Genomic DNA, 15,159 nt, shown 5'->3' with positions numbered 1-15,159 from the left:
GAAGTTGTGTGGTTGTCTGTGATGACTGTGCTGCTCCTAATTCTCCCAGTAGTGGGCAATGTTATACCACAAATATCAGGTAGAATATACCACTGCAATACCAACAGAAGGAGCCTTCATTACTGTATATACTGCCAGGAGATATAATTTCACTTAAGGTTTAAAAACAGTTGCACAGTTTACTCATGTTACATTCTGAGGTTGGATGCAATATATGTTGCTAAATCTCCAATGTCATTTGTAATGTTTAACCCTTTAATTCTAGGTTTTCATTATATCAAGCTGCACCCAAACATTTTATGTTGCATATGGCACCTTTCTTGGGCAATTAAACCAAACAAAACAAATTCAATTCAGAGAGACACTGAGAAACTGCATGAAATCATATTTCATATTTTAATATTTGAATGGATTTACTCACCTTTCTTCTATTAGAATATAGTTCTAGATATACATTCCATAGTAAAGTCATGGTAAATTAGAGCCATGGAAAACTGTGTAACGTAATGGTACACTTTGGTTTACAATGTGTAGTTACTGTATATTAGGGTACATTTTGTACTAAGGAATTAGTCTTGCTTTCCTTGTACTGTGTTGAATGACAGTGGATAAAAAACCACCTTAAGGGCACAATGCCAGGGCAGCTCCCTGCAGTAAATAACAGGCCTAATTCCGCAGTGCCAAGATCAAAATGCCACTTGGAAAGATTTTGAAATATATCTGTTTTATCATAATTATTCAATGTTTTCTACACACACCACATTCTGACATTCTCTCTAAGTTGTTTTGTTTTTATTTTTTATTTTTTTGTAGTATGTGTGTCTATAGAAGTAGTCACTGTTTTTCAATGTACTCGTTTGTACAATCTGACATTTCAGGAGAGGCTCTCACTAGCATTCTCCCTATGGTTTTGCCATAATTCTGATTCTTGATTCCAATTCTAAGGTGGTTGATTCCTTTATTGAAATTTATAGATATTACTATAGGCTGTTAGATATACTGACATGACCTGTCAGTAAAATCAGTCGCAAATGCAGTAATGTATTTGAATATAAAAAATCTGCTTCAAAACTACGCAATGTTATAGTTATAACTCAGGCTATGAAGCCAAACAAAAGGGGTGAGTTTTCAATGGCTACAGTATGACAATAATAATGACGAACAGCAGATGGCAGCATTTCACACCGCTGCGATGTTTTCTGTCATACAGTAATCCACTTCCCGTCCCACTCTAACATCTGATCACAACACAGTACTTTTCGCGCTAGATCAGTTTTTCCAGCTGGGACAACATTTTCTTCTTAAGACTATAAAGAAGTATTACTGTGCTTCTCAAGCTCGGTATCATCCCTATATGCCTGTGACTGATGTCCTCATAGAGATTTAATAGGGTTTGCAATCATGTTCCTATTGAGTATCCTTTTATTCTAACTGCCGAAGATGCAATTTAAACATGTTTTAAAAGAGCTGTTTTACAAACACTGTATCTACTATGAGAAGTGACTGGTTCTTAGAGCCCCAGAGACAAGCCTCCCTTGAATAAACTCCTCCAATACTGTGAGTCCTGCTCCTCAGCCTGTCCTGTAACTGCTGAACTGTACTCACCTCTACTTGCCCAGTTTCTTGTTTTGCTTCTTGTTTCATTCTAATTAAAAGCATCAAAGTAAATTACATATTTGATATGGCATTATAAAAATGAGAACAAGAATGTGTACTCAGTCAAGCAAGAAGACTGCCAGTTGATCTTCACCAGTGTTAGTCAGTTTTAATTTATTTTCACAAAGCTCTGTGCATCTTTTACTTCAGGTTGTGTTTAACAAGCTACAGTAATGGTTTGTTTTACACTCGGAGAAAATAAAATAAATGAATCAGTTTCCGCAGGTGAAGTCACTGAATCAGCATCCTGTTAATTCTTTGTCTCATTTCAGATGCCTGCACATGGCAGATTAGCTGTTTAAAAGAAGGCCATTTAAACTTTAGCCTCCAATTCCATTATCTGATGAGAAAAAGGTCAAATCTCAAATAGCAATGCACACTACACTTTCACAAACTCTAAATTCATCCCAAGTAGTAGATGATGTAAGATTCAGCAACATGTTGCTGTGGGTGATTGATGATTAAAGTAATCTTCCGTTGAAGGTTTGAATTATAAGTACTGTTTTCCTGAATTTTTTTGTTTTGTTTTTGGAACACCAGTCTGGACGGTGCTCTCATTCAGACTTCATACCCCTGTTCTTATGAGTAAGAGTCGTCACATGCTGCTGGAAGGTTATAATTTAAAAAAAAACAAAACCCATTAGCTTAAACTCTGTAGTCTGCTTTCACAGGGTAACAAAAACATCTATTTTTTAATACATTGACAATGGTATGACTTTGATCAAGGCCACTGCAACTCCTGTGGAGAAAAGGTGTCATTGACCACTGTGGTGGACAGAAGGAAGTCTTGCCCGCAATTTGACCTCGTGACATGGGGAGACGCTGAGCCAGCAGAGAGCTTCCTTTATGAGGCTCTGCAGATAAAGGAGGGCAGCATATGTGGTCCGGGCTCTGATATTCCAGTCAGCCACCTTTGAGAACACCTGTGGAGTAGGTAGTTCAGCTGACTAGAGGGGCAGGGCTTGGTACAAAAAGGAGTGTCTTGACTCACAATGCTAGGTTGGTGAATGGAGCAAGGCGAGAGAAAGGCTGGAGAATGTGTGCTAACAAAATATATATTGCAGAATAAACAAGGCCAGGAAAAGCATAGAGGGACAGAACAAAAGAAAAAAGCGGTGAAAAAAGGACTGGCGTCACAGAGGACTGTTCCTGTGGACAGTTTCTCGCTCGTTAATGTTTTTCATTTCACTCTATTTACCCTTATATTATGAATAGCTCACCTTGTCTTGTAAATTAAATTCACTGTTATTTACAACCTCAACTCTGGACTGTGTATTATTTCTGCACCTGAACACCTTCTGTAAATGTTACTTTAGTTGTATTATTTTCTGTTTTTGTTTTTGCCCAGGGACTGCTAAGTGAGTGCAGGTGTAGGCAATGCAACAGTGTGGAAGGAACAGACAGACAATGACTCACAGGTGCAAGGGTGTTTATTGAAAGTTTCAATGTCTAGAGCTTTACGGCAAACAACTGTAAATAATAAATGTTATAAAGTGATACAGCGGGGTCTATCACTTTGTTTGTAATCCCCGGGTTTAACCCGTAACCAAAAGTCTAGTTTACACCGACATGTAACGCAAAACACACAGTTCCTACAGTGAGTGAATTAGTGCTTGTTGTGGAGAGACAGTTTTCTTCGTGAAAGGGAAGTCCTGGAGTCCCGGTTAAATGCTGGCCTGTGCTGACAGCTCTGGATAGGTGTTAGTAGTCTTAGGAAAACAGACAAACAAACAACTAGACAAACTAACAAAACACAACACTCACGTTTCTTGTTAACACAGGGTCTCCTTTTAGGTTGTTTCTAACCATTTACAAAGGAACAGATTACTTTCACTACAATCCCTGTTTATACCCTCCCTCATGACCCCTTGGTTAACGAGCTCATCGGCTCCTCCAATCCACGGATGCCATGCCGTTTCCCATCTGGGTCATTGAGTTTGGGTACCATAGCTCCGTCCCTTTTCTAGATGGCCAACTTCCACCTACCCATGGGAATAAATTGTCATGCCATTTAGTCCAGGGTACTCTGTTCCCTTTACACAGTGCCCTCACAGGTCAGGAAGGAGATCTCACACCAAGAATTATTTGATCTCTGTCACAATCCCCCATTTATATAACCCACTAGACAATATATTTGTTTTAAATAATAATACATTGTGTTTTTAAATAAACACAAAATACAAAACACCGATTCTCAAACAATACATATACTTACAAACAGGGCTTTTCTCCTGCCCTGCCACAACTACAATACATTACACTAGAAAATAAGAGACACCATTAGATGCTGCAATCCATTGTAGCCTCTTCCGTCAGTCACAGCAATGTAAATATAGTAGTACAGCTTATAATGTATATTTACAGTAGGTGAGTGGTGAATCTCAGAATGTGGGGCTACATTTTGAGTTTAATCACACCCCCACAGAAAAGCATATCAGGCCTTAAAATGTTTGTTAGGATGACTTCCTCGTTCTAAACCCTTAAGAACATAAGAACATAAGAAAGTTTACAAACGAGAGGAGGCCATTCCACCCATCTTGCTCGTTTGATTGTTAGTAGCTTATTGATCTCAGAATCTCATCAAGAAGCTTCTTGAAGGAACCCAGGGTGTCAGCTTCAACAACATTACTGGTGAGTTGGTTCCAGATTCCTACAATTCTCTGTGTAGAAAAATGCCTCCTATTTTCTGTTCTGAAAGCCCCTTTATCAAATCTGCATTTCTGACCCCTGGTCCTTGTTTCTTTTTTTAGGTAAAAAAAAGTCCCTTTGGTCGACATTGTCAATACCTTTTAGAATGTTGAATGCTTGATCAGATCGCCGCATAGTCGTCTTTATTCAAGACTGGATAGATTAAATTGTTTAAGTCTGTCTGCATATGACATGCCTGTTAAACCGGGAATAATTCTGGTCGCTCTTCTTTGCACTCTTTCTACAGCAGCAATATCCTTTTTGTAGCAAGGTGACCAGAACTGAACACAGTATTCTAGATGAGGTCTTACTAGTGCATTGTACAGTTTTAACACTACTTCCCTTGATTTAATTCAACACTATTCATTATATATCCGAGCCTCTTGTTGGCCTTTTTTATAGCTTTCCTACATTGTCTAGATGAAGACTTTTCTGAGTCAACATAAACGCCTAGGTCATTTTCATAGATTCCTTCTTCAATTTCAATACCCCCCCCCCCCCAGTTTCACCCCACATTACATTGGTGCCATCGTAGCTTTGAGCTATTACATTTTCCTTTTTGTATTGTTGAGGGAAAACTACGTCCAGTTGTTCAAGTACTGCATTGGCAGTTGAGTCTGAACAGGAATTGTGCAGCTGACTAAAACTATAAAATCTTTCCACGACTTTGCCGTTTCTATCAATATACCGGTGCACCAGCACTGACAGGCACTTTGTTGACAGATCAGTGGTAAAGTCAGCTTGTATAGCAACAAATTGAGTGCTTCTTAACTGCTCTACAATGAACTCCCTGGTCACATCAAGCATACAGTCCAACCAGTCATTTTGCACTGCTTTAGATGTGCCCTTATCTATATTTGACACAAAATCTACCAGACCACGAAACACTCCCGGGTTCAAAGATGATTCTGTTTCATCATGTCCACGTAATGTCAGTTCAAATACACCACAAAACCGCACACAATCAATCAGCTTCGACAGGATGTATCTTTTATCAGCTTCTGCATTGTGTTTTTTTATTCTTACACGGTAGCTGTCGTCTGATTGTGTATCTATATTTACACTCCCTAACATGGCAAGTTTAATCACACTGTCCAAGTGAGATTTACATGATTCGTACAGCCACGACTTTGAAACCTTCCTAACATACTCCTTACCCCTGTCATTTGCAGATTGCTGAAGTGTCAGGTCAGGCTGATCGGGTCCTAATCTTTTCAGTTTCAGCTTCTCCTAGAAACTCATTCCTAGGAATTCATTTGTCAATAATTTCCCAACACTATTAATCTCCGACATTTTTTTTGCTAGTTATCCGTCAACAACCACTTCCTTCTGAGATTGTATACTCGGTTTCCTAGGTAACGGCTGATACACCCGCGAAACCTTGCACTTGGGCGAGAAAAAACACGCCCCATTAGGCACTGAACACGTGGGCATTGTCGTTCAATACAGAGCTGAGAAACCACTGCTGTGCATGTGCTACAGGGGCAGCAGTGGACTCGCCCCGCAGAGCACTGAACACTGAGTACCTTTGCATTAACAAAACAATAAAGAAATCACTTCTGCACATGTGCTACAGGGGCTGCAGGGGACTCGCCCCACAGAGCACTGAACACTGAGTACCTTTGCATTAACAAAACGATAAAGAAATCACTTCTGCACATGTGTAACAGGGGCTGCAGGGGAAGCCAACCCAATGCCCATATGCAGAGGGATCAGCAATGATCCTGTAACGATACTATATAAAGTAGGTAACAGTACGGTAACCTCTGTTGCTGTCCGTGGTCAGGACAAAATAATAAATTACTTAAAGCATTATTTATTGAATTAAAACTGGTGGGGCGGTTCCCCAATGCCCTCTATACACCAGCCGCGCCTGATATAGATATATAACATATGATCTAAATAAACAAAAGGATCCCTCACAAGATTCAAGTGCTTTAGCATGGAACCACCAGTCAGTCACTTCTAACTGAATATTAAGGAACAGATTGTTTTTGAACTCAAACTGTTTTGAGCAGGTAAATGGAATCGGGGCATTACTTGATTGCTCTGTGACACATACCTTTCTCTGGCATATCTATAAACTGGTCAGACGGCTTTAAAACATATCTATTTAAATAATCTTTCAGCTCCAGGAACTCATTTTGTTTAAACTAAATTAATGCCAGACAAGAAGTGAAATTAGGTCAAAAGCACCAAGTTTACTGCTTAGTCTCATACTTGCTGGATGAACTTGGGGGAAATCCATCTCCTAAATCCTGCCCTAATTTAAATATATAAATATATATATATATAGATATATATATTATATATATATATTATATATATATTTTATATATATATATATATATATATATATATATATATTTTTTAGAAGGAAATGCTGCACCACATTTGAACTTCCTTTATTAAAAAAAAACATGTCTGAGCTCCTGATGACTTGTCAAATTAATCCTGACAGAATGTTCCTTCCAGTCGTTGATTAGTAATAAAAGTGGAAACAGAGTGAAGTAACAAAACATGCCACAATAACAATGACCTAATCCGGACTTCTGGATGTTATTTTTGTTGTTGTTAGTTGCTAGGTTCTAACTGCTAAGCAGTTAATAATGGAAATGTGCAGTATGTGCCTACATACTTTATAGTTCTGAAGTATAACCAAGAGCAACTTTTAGCTTTATTGCCACATGCACAGATGATGTAAAGGAGTAGAATGCAGAACTGTAACTGCAAGTGAATAAAAAGGGCAATTTTCTTGTATTCAAAATAAAATCACAGGCAATTTGCTTTCCCTATGGTAAGTTCTACCACTGGCAAAGTGCAAAACCAGTGGGTATTCTTTTATGAAAATAAATGTATGATTCTTGATTACATTTTTTATAAACTGGCAGGATAATTTCGCTGCTGAACACTCTTGCTTGTTCCAGTCCCTTGTTAATGCTTTATGTTCTGATGTCAGACCTGGTATAAAACCCTAGTGACATGCAAGGTCTATAGATTATATTATAATAACTTTATGTTTTTTCAAGCTAAAGAATCTTAAAATTGCAGGAAACATTTTAACACATAAATAGTTTATTTAGAAAGACACATTTCAGTCAGGACAATCTTGGGTTAAATAACCACCTTTATTATAATACATAATCTAACAGATTCCAAAAACATTGAACCCAAACAATGGGTGATTTGGAGCGCAGCCTCAACCCTTGGAGCATTCTGTTGCTGCCTGCTAAAAAACAAACAAAATAATAAATCTATGCGACGTGTTCACGCTGGTGAGCAAAAATATTAGGCAGAGGAGCATTGTAAACCAAAACCAAAGCAAAAATGAATGAAAAAAAATATGTGAATACATATAATTATGGTCACATACACCACCTCACACATTTTGCTGAAAATGTAAAAATATAAAAATAAAAATAGTTAAAAATGAAAATATCTCCCTGTAGCAGGGAAGATCTGTGCTGGCTGTCTGGCTCATGCATGGTTCTGCAGGAAGAGGGCAGCAGCCTCGGAAGATCCACCTGTCAGTCATGGCAATGACAAAGAGAAGTGGGGAAGAGGGTTTGTTGACTTTCCCTCGGGCCTTGGGGAATTGCTCGGCCCATAAGTTATGCACTGGGGGGGGGGGGGGGGGGGGGGGGGGGGGGGGGGGGGGGGGGGGGGGGGGGGGGGGGGGGGGGGGGGGGGGGGGGGGTGATTGGGAATACCCAGGGACACTGGCTGAGAAGGCGAGTGTAAACATAGACCAGGCAGGAGCGCCAATGTTTGGAGCGAGAGAACAAAACAGGCAAGCACGGCTGAGGAAGACAGCCAGCCTAGAGGAAGAAAATAATACATGAAATAAACTGTTACGTATCTGAAGGAATGTGTGTGAGTAGAAGGGGAACCTTGGCCACCCCAATGTATAGTGCATAACAGCATAGGACAGAGACTCGAGCTGACCAGCTTAGCGGCAGTGGGGACACTGCGTAAGCAGCACCTATATTTGGTAGTTTTATTACTGTGTTTTATTTTCCCTTTTCTTTCATCTTTTGTTATTTATTATTTCAGAGCACCTGTGAGGGCGCCAACATTTAACTGTTTACCAATATTGGTATTACTGTGGTCCTGTTTACCGTTGCCGGTTTCAGGCCACAGATGATAGTGCCCTCTGCGGGCTAAAAGAAATCAACCAGAAAATAATAAAACTGGGTACCAGTGTAGTGTTTTCAGTTAAACTTTCTGTCTCCTGTGTGTGTCAATGAATTGCCCACCACTCTTCTACACTCCATAAAAAATTAAATCACATAATGTGATATCTACTTTTGTGACTGAAGGCAACAAAGGGAAGAAAAAAATAAATAAACAAAAACCTAAAAAGGAAAAAAATCCAGAGGCCCTAGACCTTGTTGGGCAACAAGAATGTCTTTAATATTGTTCCTTATCTAGATCTCATAAGCCTCTGAAGACCACCGATCAAACTTTTTTGTGACAGGAGTATTTTGCCAAGCAGATGTAGTTGCAGCTCCACTCCTGAAGGAATGGTACGAATACTTCGAGGAAGAAAGGCCACCTTTTGGAGCTGTTGGAGTCTTTCAGAAACCAAGACCTGGAGCCTGTCGGGTTCTGTGCAGTTAAAAAAACAGCTAAGTCCAGAGGTGCGGATTGGGGCCTGGAGGCCAGATATCAAAACAAAACAAAAAACAGAATTAGTGTGAGCAATGTAAACGGTTTCTCCTATCAGATTTACTTTGTTGACTAAAGATAGAAAACACCCCCAGAACTGCAGAAGGACCCCATCCGACAGCCAGAGGGAGCAGAAAAGGGCAAACGCAACCCTCACAACACTACACACTCCAAATGCATGGAATACATCCCCTGAGATCGAAGTTCAAAGTGCAGATGAACTGCAGCAAAACACCTAGAGATGAGGATTACTGGAACAAGAGTGACTGAGATAAAGGGATTAATTGGAATTTGCTGGTAATAGGCTTGTAAATTAACCAATGAATGTACCAGGCACTTGTACTATAGATTTCCTGCCTGAAAACCTTGCAAGCTTTATAATCTTCATCCTGCTAGTTCTTAATCAGAAACTAATGCCACCACATATAATATATGATGTGGATAGAGAAAATTTGAATATGTAGCACATCACATTTTCCTGTTTTTGCACCCAAAGCTCAAATAATTCCCAAATGTTTACAGTTTAGGTCTAATCCCTGAATCCCCAAAATACCTTCTTTTGGAATTCATATCACACTTATTAAGACTCATTCATACTATTGCTCAGGCATGCAGAACAGACTAAACTACAAAGGATGGACACAAGAGCATAGAAGCTTATTTTCACATTCACTTAATTATCCTGTGACTTACTTGACCATGCACAAAATCTTAACTACTGTACATGAGAGCCAGGCTCATTTAGAAATGCAGGTACAGGTCTGTTGTAACTGCCACATTTACACAGCAGGGGTCAGGACTCCCACCAGCAGTCTAAAATAATAATAATTTTTTTAAAAAAATGCAGACAAAAGGAATAAAAACAAACCTCAGGGAAGCACTTTCTTAACTAAGATTTCAATCCCAAGCCTGGTGAAAACACACATCAAGGCGTTCAGTGCCGAAAGAAACCTTTGAAGGTTATGCAAGGGCAGAACGCAAGAGGACTGTGGTACAACTTATTACACTGGCTCAGAAGTGAGTGACTTGGCATTTTTTGTAGGAGGAGGGAACATGTATTGCAAACTTTGTGACTTATGGGTGCTTGAATCCCCTTTGTTGGTTCATGATAAGGCGGTCTAAGAAAAGTGTCCAGTCGGAATGGAGCCAATTAATTCTTATAAGGTATATTCAAACTTTACTGTACTCAGTGTGTAACTCAAATAAGCAGATATTTTACACTACAACAATGTAACAGTCTTCCAATTATATAGCAGTTTCTAATCAAAAGAATCTAAACGAGCTTTACAATGTGTAGTGACTGCAGATAGGCAGCCAGAACTTTGTGCACAGCAATGCACAGGTAAACTTTCTTACCAGTTTCAGTGACAATAATGGATGAGATTTCATGCAAGCACATTTCCACTGCACCAACCAGTCACAGCTGGATGCTAAGGTTAGTTGTAACATGTACTTTACTGTACTTGGAAAGGCCTTCACCATTTTATACATGGACATAATTTATAAGCCTGCCAGCAGCATAGACTGTGGAATAGATGTGTTGTTCCTTGGATGAACTGATAGGGCAAAATTATGGGATTGTCTACTTCAAATGTTTAAAATAGTTAGTCAAAGCATTGACTCCAGTGAATTCTCAAAATCCCTTCAGGAAAGCATGCTATGGTATTTTTTTTTTTTTTTTAATGGTTTAACACATTATAACAAATATAGTTTGAATCCAACTTAGAGCACAAAATTGCAACCAAAACATACAATTGGAATAACTTCAAATGCTAAATGAAGCTATAGCATAATCATTGTACTGACTGTTAGAGTACATGTAATTCATTCTCTTGTGGCTTATTATTCATTATGCACATTTAGCCTTGTGCCTGACCCATACAAAAAATAGTTTATGCATGAATAAATAACCTATTTGTTATGGAGAAAAGTTTCAACAGCTATACATTTAATAGGTAATATAAACCCAAGCCACATATATAACTCCCCTAGTGCTAATGTATATAATCCGTAACATATAGGTTTTTAAATCTTTAGTTAGAACAGATCCAAAAGCCGAAAGAGTGAGAAAATACTTGCACGAAATGCATCCCACCTGGAGAAGTAGAATCTGGCAGCTGAACATCTGGTTAAGTTTATTCTGGCAAGCCGTACGTTTTTCAGGAGAGTGTAAGCACAATGCCCTTTTACTTTATAGGTCTCAGGTTGAAAGCTAACATTTCAGAGCCTTAAGGTGGACAGGATATTTTCAAGAACAGAGCTTCCATATAGTGTTTATTAAGAAATCATCACAGAGACATCTTATCTCATTTCATCACAACCTTTCGAACTCATTTTTCAGAGGCACATCCTCTTGCCTGAATGTGACCCAAAAGCCATTTGTGAAAGCGACTCTTAAAATGGGAATGGAACTTTGAATACCAGTATACCTTTTTTTTTTTTTTTTTTTGCTGGTCAGCATAGCAACATGACTGTATGTTAGCTCTTCATATGTCCAACTGGTGCAAATATTATTTCAAATAGCTATTAATCCTCAAAGAATAATAAAAAAAAGCAAGACCAATTAATGTTTCCAAGTAATTTATTACTGATTATTTTATTATTTGCAATGTTTTTGGCTTTTGGAGTTAGTCATGGGCACTGGCATTGCAAATGGAACTTCCCCTTCACAGGGGGGTACAATTCACACTGTGAAGTATTGTGTTACTTCATTCTGTCTTCCTAATGTAGTAAAATCGTTCATCACAACTTGTCTAACATATTTATAGATATGTCCTGAGTATGTTTGTTACAGCAATAAGTTTTTCATTTATCTGTGTAAAGCATTTAATTTGTTAAGCATAATATCTGTTTTGTGTTCCTACTTCCTCTATATGAAAATTATCCTAGATATGATTTTCTATGGTCAATATTCATGCACAGACCACGAAACAACATTGCTACAGTTAAAAACAGTTTAAACCATTATATAGCAAATGTAAGGCAAGTCATGACCACTGTAGATAAGCTGAACTTCTAATATCCATCCACTCCAGGGGGAAATGTTCACTGAGCAGATACACTGATTCCATTACACTAATAGAGATAGATGGCTTATTTCAAATCATGTCCCATGTGCAATAAACAAAGGGAGGGTGGTATAAATTACTTTTGTGCATGGCAACAGGTTCTGTATTGTTTACATTGCCCTGTAAACACATGAGTCAATGAAAGGCAGACATACACATTTATTTTGGCAGTGATATAATAATGACTATTCCTTAGTCTAGGTATAGTATATTAACCCTTACTAATACTCACTGAAATTTCAGCATCACATGTTTCATTTTAATCTACAAACACTGAAGCATAATGATGAGCTAAAAATGGGTTTCTGTATTTATAGTAGTGCTGTAGTGTGTGTTGTTTTTTGATTTTTGCGTTTTTTTTCTCGTGGGATGTTATGCTTTTCACAATATGATTTCACAATTTTGGCCATACGAAACTGATGTCGTATAGGGCAGTGAGGCTCTCACAAGTATGAAATTCACATAGTACCTATGTTAGGGGATACGGAATTGGATAGCACATTCTAAACCTCTATTATTTTGTATCCCCTAAGAATTGAGACAACGAGGCTCTCAGAAGCATAACATTCACAAAGTATCTTTGTTTTGACTCCAGAAACACATAAACATATTTTGAATGAATTTAAGATTATTAATTACAAAAACACATAAGGGATGCAGAATTGGATAGCATGTTACAAGCCTGTAATATTTCGTAGCCCCTAAAAATTGAGGCAGTGAGGCGCTCACAAGTATGAAATTCACATAGTACCTTTGTTTTAACTTCATAAACAAATAAACGTGCTTTGAATGAAGTTAAGATTATTCATTGTAGAAACACATAGGGGACACATTAGATAGCTGAGGCTGCCTGTATTTTTTTATCCCCTAAGAACTGAGACAGTGAGGCTCTTACAGTATGAAATTCACACAGTACCTTTGTTTTAACCCCTGAAACACATAATTTGTTTTGAATGATGATACATGTATTTACAAAAAAACAAGAAACAGGATCAGAGTGTTGTCTATGTCTCAGAAAGCCAATCTCACACTATGTTTTGTAACATGATAATGAGATAGCTAGCTAGCACTGTTTATTTACTGGTAACATAGAAATATGATAGAAAATGAGTCTTTCCAGAGTTTTACACATGCACATTTACCAGTGGATACAGGATCCTGAGGGGATACATAATTGGTTACAACACTGAGATCAAGAAGCTGTCTCCAACTCCTTGTAATACTTGGAGTCTCTGATGGACAGCAGGGTAACTGTGCTGGCCTGACATCATTGTCCTGTTGTTGACCTGTCGCCTCATTCTCCCTTTGTTCTCCTCTTCTAGTTCTAGGGCTGTCGATGTGACAGAGGTATTGGTCTTCCTCCTCTCCCTCTGTTCAATGGGAGAAAAGGCAAACAAAACAAAGAACAAACATTTTGGCTGTGTATTTTTTGTTTAGTTTGTTTAATTTAATTGCAGTGTAACCTGAACAATAAGTTGCCACCACTTCCATCAAAGCATTACACACAAAAGACAATATTCCTCCATCCAGGAGATCAACCACCAAGAAAAGTTGTTAAAACCAAGCCTCTCTCAGGACAACTGGAAGCTGCTAGAGACAGGAAAATGCTGGCAGATGTTGGTCAATGGCTTATTTTTCCACCTGAGATTGCCACCACTAACCTTCGACCAGATATTGTCTTGTGGTCTGGATCAGCACGCCTTGTTCATCTGGTAGAGTAAACAATGCCATGGGAGGATGCTGTAGATGAGGCGTACGAGAGGAAGAAACTGCGATATGCTCAACTAGCCACTGAAGCGGAACAGCGAGGAGCCAGCATTGCAGCTGTTGTGTGTGCTGATGCACCAGGGAGGCAATAAGCTGATCCCTGGAGGCAGCATTACACTTCAGCCATTAACACCAGACAGAAGATTATCTATATCATTATATGGAAGGAAATTCAAATGGATGGAGACACATATGGATCACATTATTTTACTGTAAAGCTACGTCTTATTTGGTGCTTATCTTGGCGAGAGCCAAGTTCAAATCAGCATGAAGTTTTAACATCTACTCTCGTGTAATAGAAATCAGCATCAATAAAACACGTACACTGGGCTCCATTCATTATTAATTGTCATTGTTTTATGTGGTTTTGCAATCCCCCGTCGCACATGCTTTTACTATGTATTTATTATTAACGAAATAGACAATAAGCTTTTGAGAATGTTTTTTTTTTTTTTTTTTAATGAATTGTATAGATTTACAATCAATACATGAATAAATAATACAAATTAAAAAAAAAAAAAAAATGCAGAATACATACAATTATTTTAAATGGTAAGGGATCTAAATATATATTTGTGTAGCCAGCAATTCATTTAAAACAATTCATTCCTCATTAATTTTTCTTCAATGGTTGGAAAAAGAAGTTACCAACACGTTTTGGCTGTGTCACAAATATATATATATATTATATATATATATTATATATTATATCGTATATAATATATTATAATATATATATATATATTATATGCTTTTCAAATTCCACTTCATACTGCGATGATGTCTCTTCCGTGTTGGATACAGATAACATTGCTGAGCATCCTGGTGCTAGTGCAAACAACTTCTTAAAGGGAGTGTTACTGACTCACAATTGGGCATCAGATCTCACCTCCGCTTGGCAGTGATTGGAGGAGTTGAGCAAAAACATTGTGTTGGATTACGGTGCGCCAGCGGCCGTGCGCGGCTTGGGGCAGACCACCGGGCCTCTGCAGCGGGCCGTGTCACATGGGAAACCTTACCCAGAGATGCTCTGTCCAATGATGGGGCTCTGTGCTTGCCCGTGTTATCCAAATTGGGCCCTTACTGTTTCGAATCAACCTGAAAATAACATTTCATAAAAAAAAAAAAAAAAAAATATAAACAATCATAGAAGCAAAGTTCTCAGAAACAACATCTCCTCAGAGGGTAGTTTTCTCCAAGACACGAGGAAGTGTGTCGATAAGACCTGCTTTCAGTATCTCGTAACTGCATAGTGTACTCTAATAACCTGCTTGTGTATTTTCTGAAATTAAGAGTGCTTTTCCAGAAGCAA

The sequence above is a fragment of the Polyodon spathula genome, chromosome 5, assembly GCF_017654505.1.
Source record: "Polyodon spathula isolate WHYD16114869_AA chromosome 5, ASM1765450v1, whole genome shotgun sequence".
In the NCBI taxonomy this organism is placed as follows: domain Eukaryota; kingdom Metazoa; phylum Chordata; class Actinopteri; order Acipenseriformes; family Polyodontidae; genus Polyodon; species Polyodon spathula.
The sequence above is the reverse complement of the archived record's forward strand: the minus strand, read 5'-3'. Positions refer to the sequence as shown.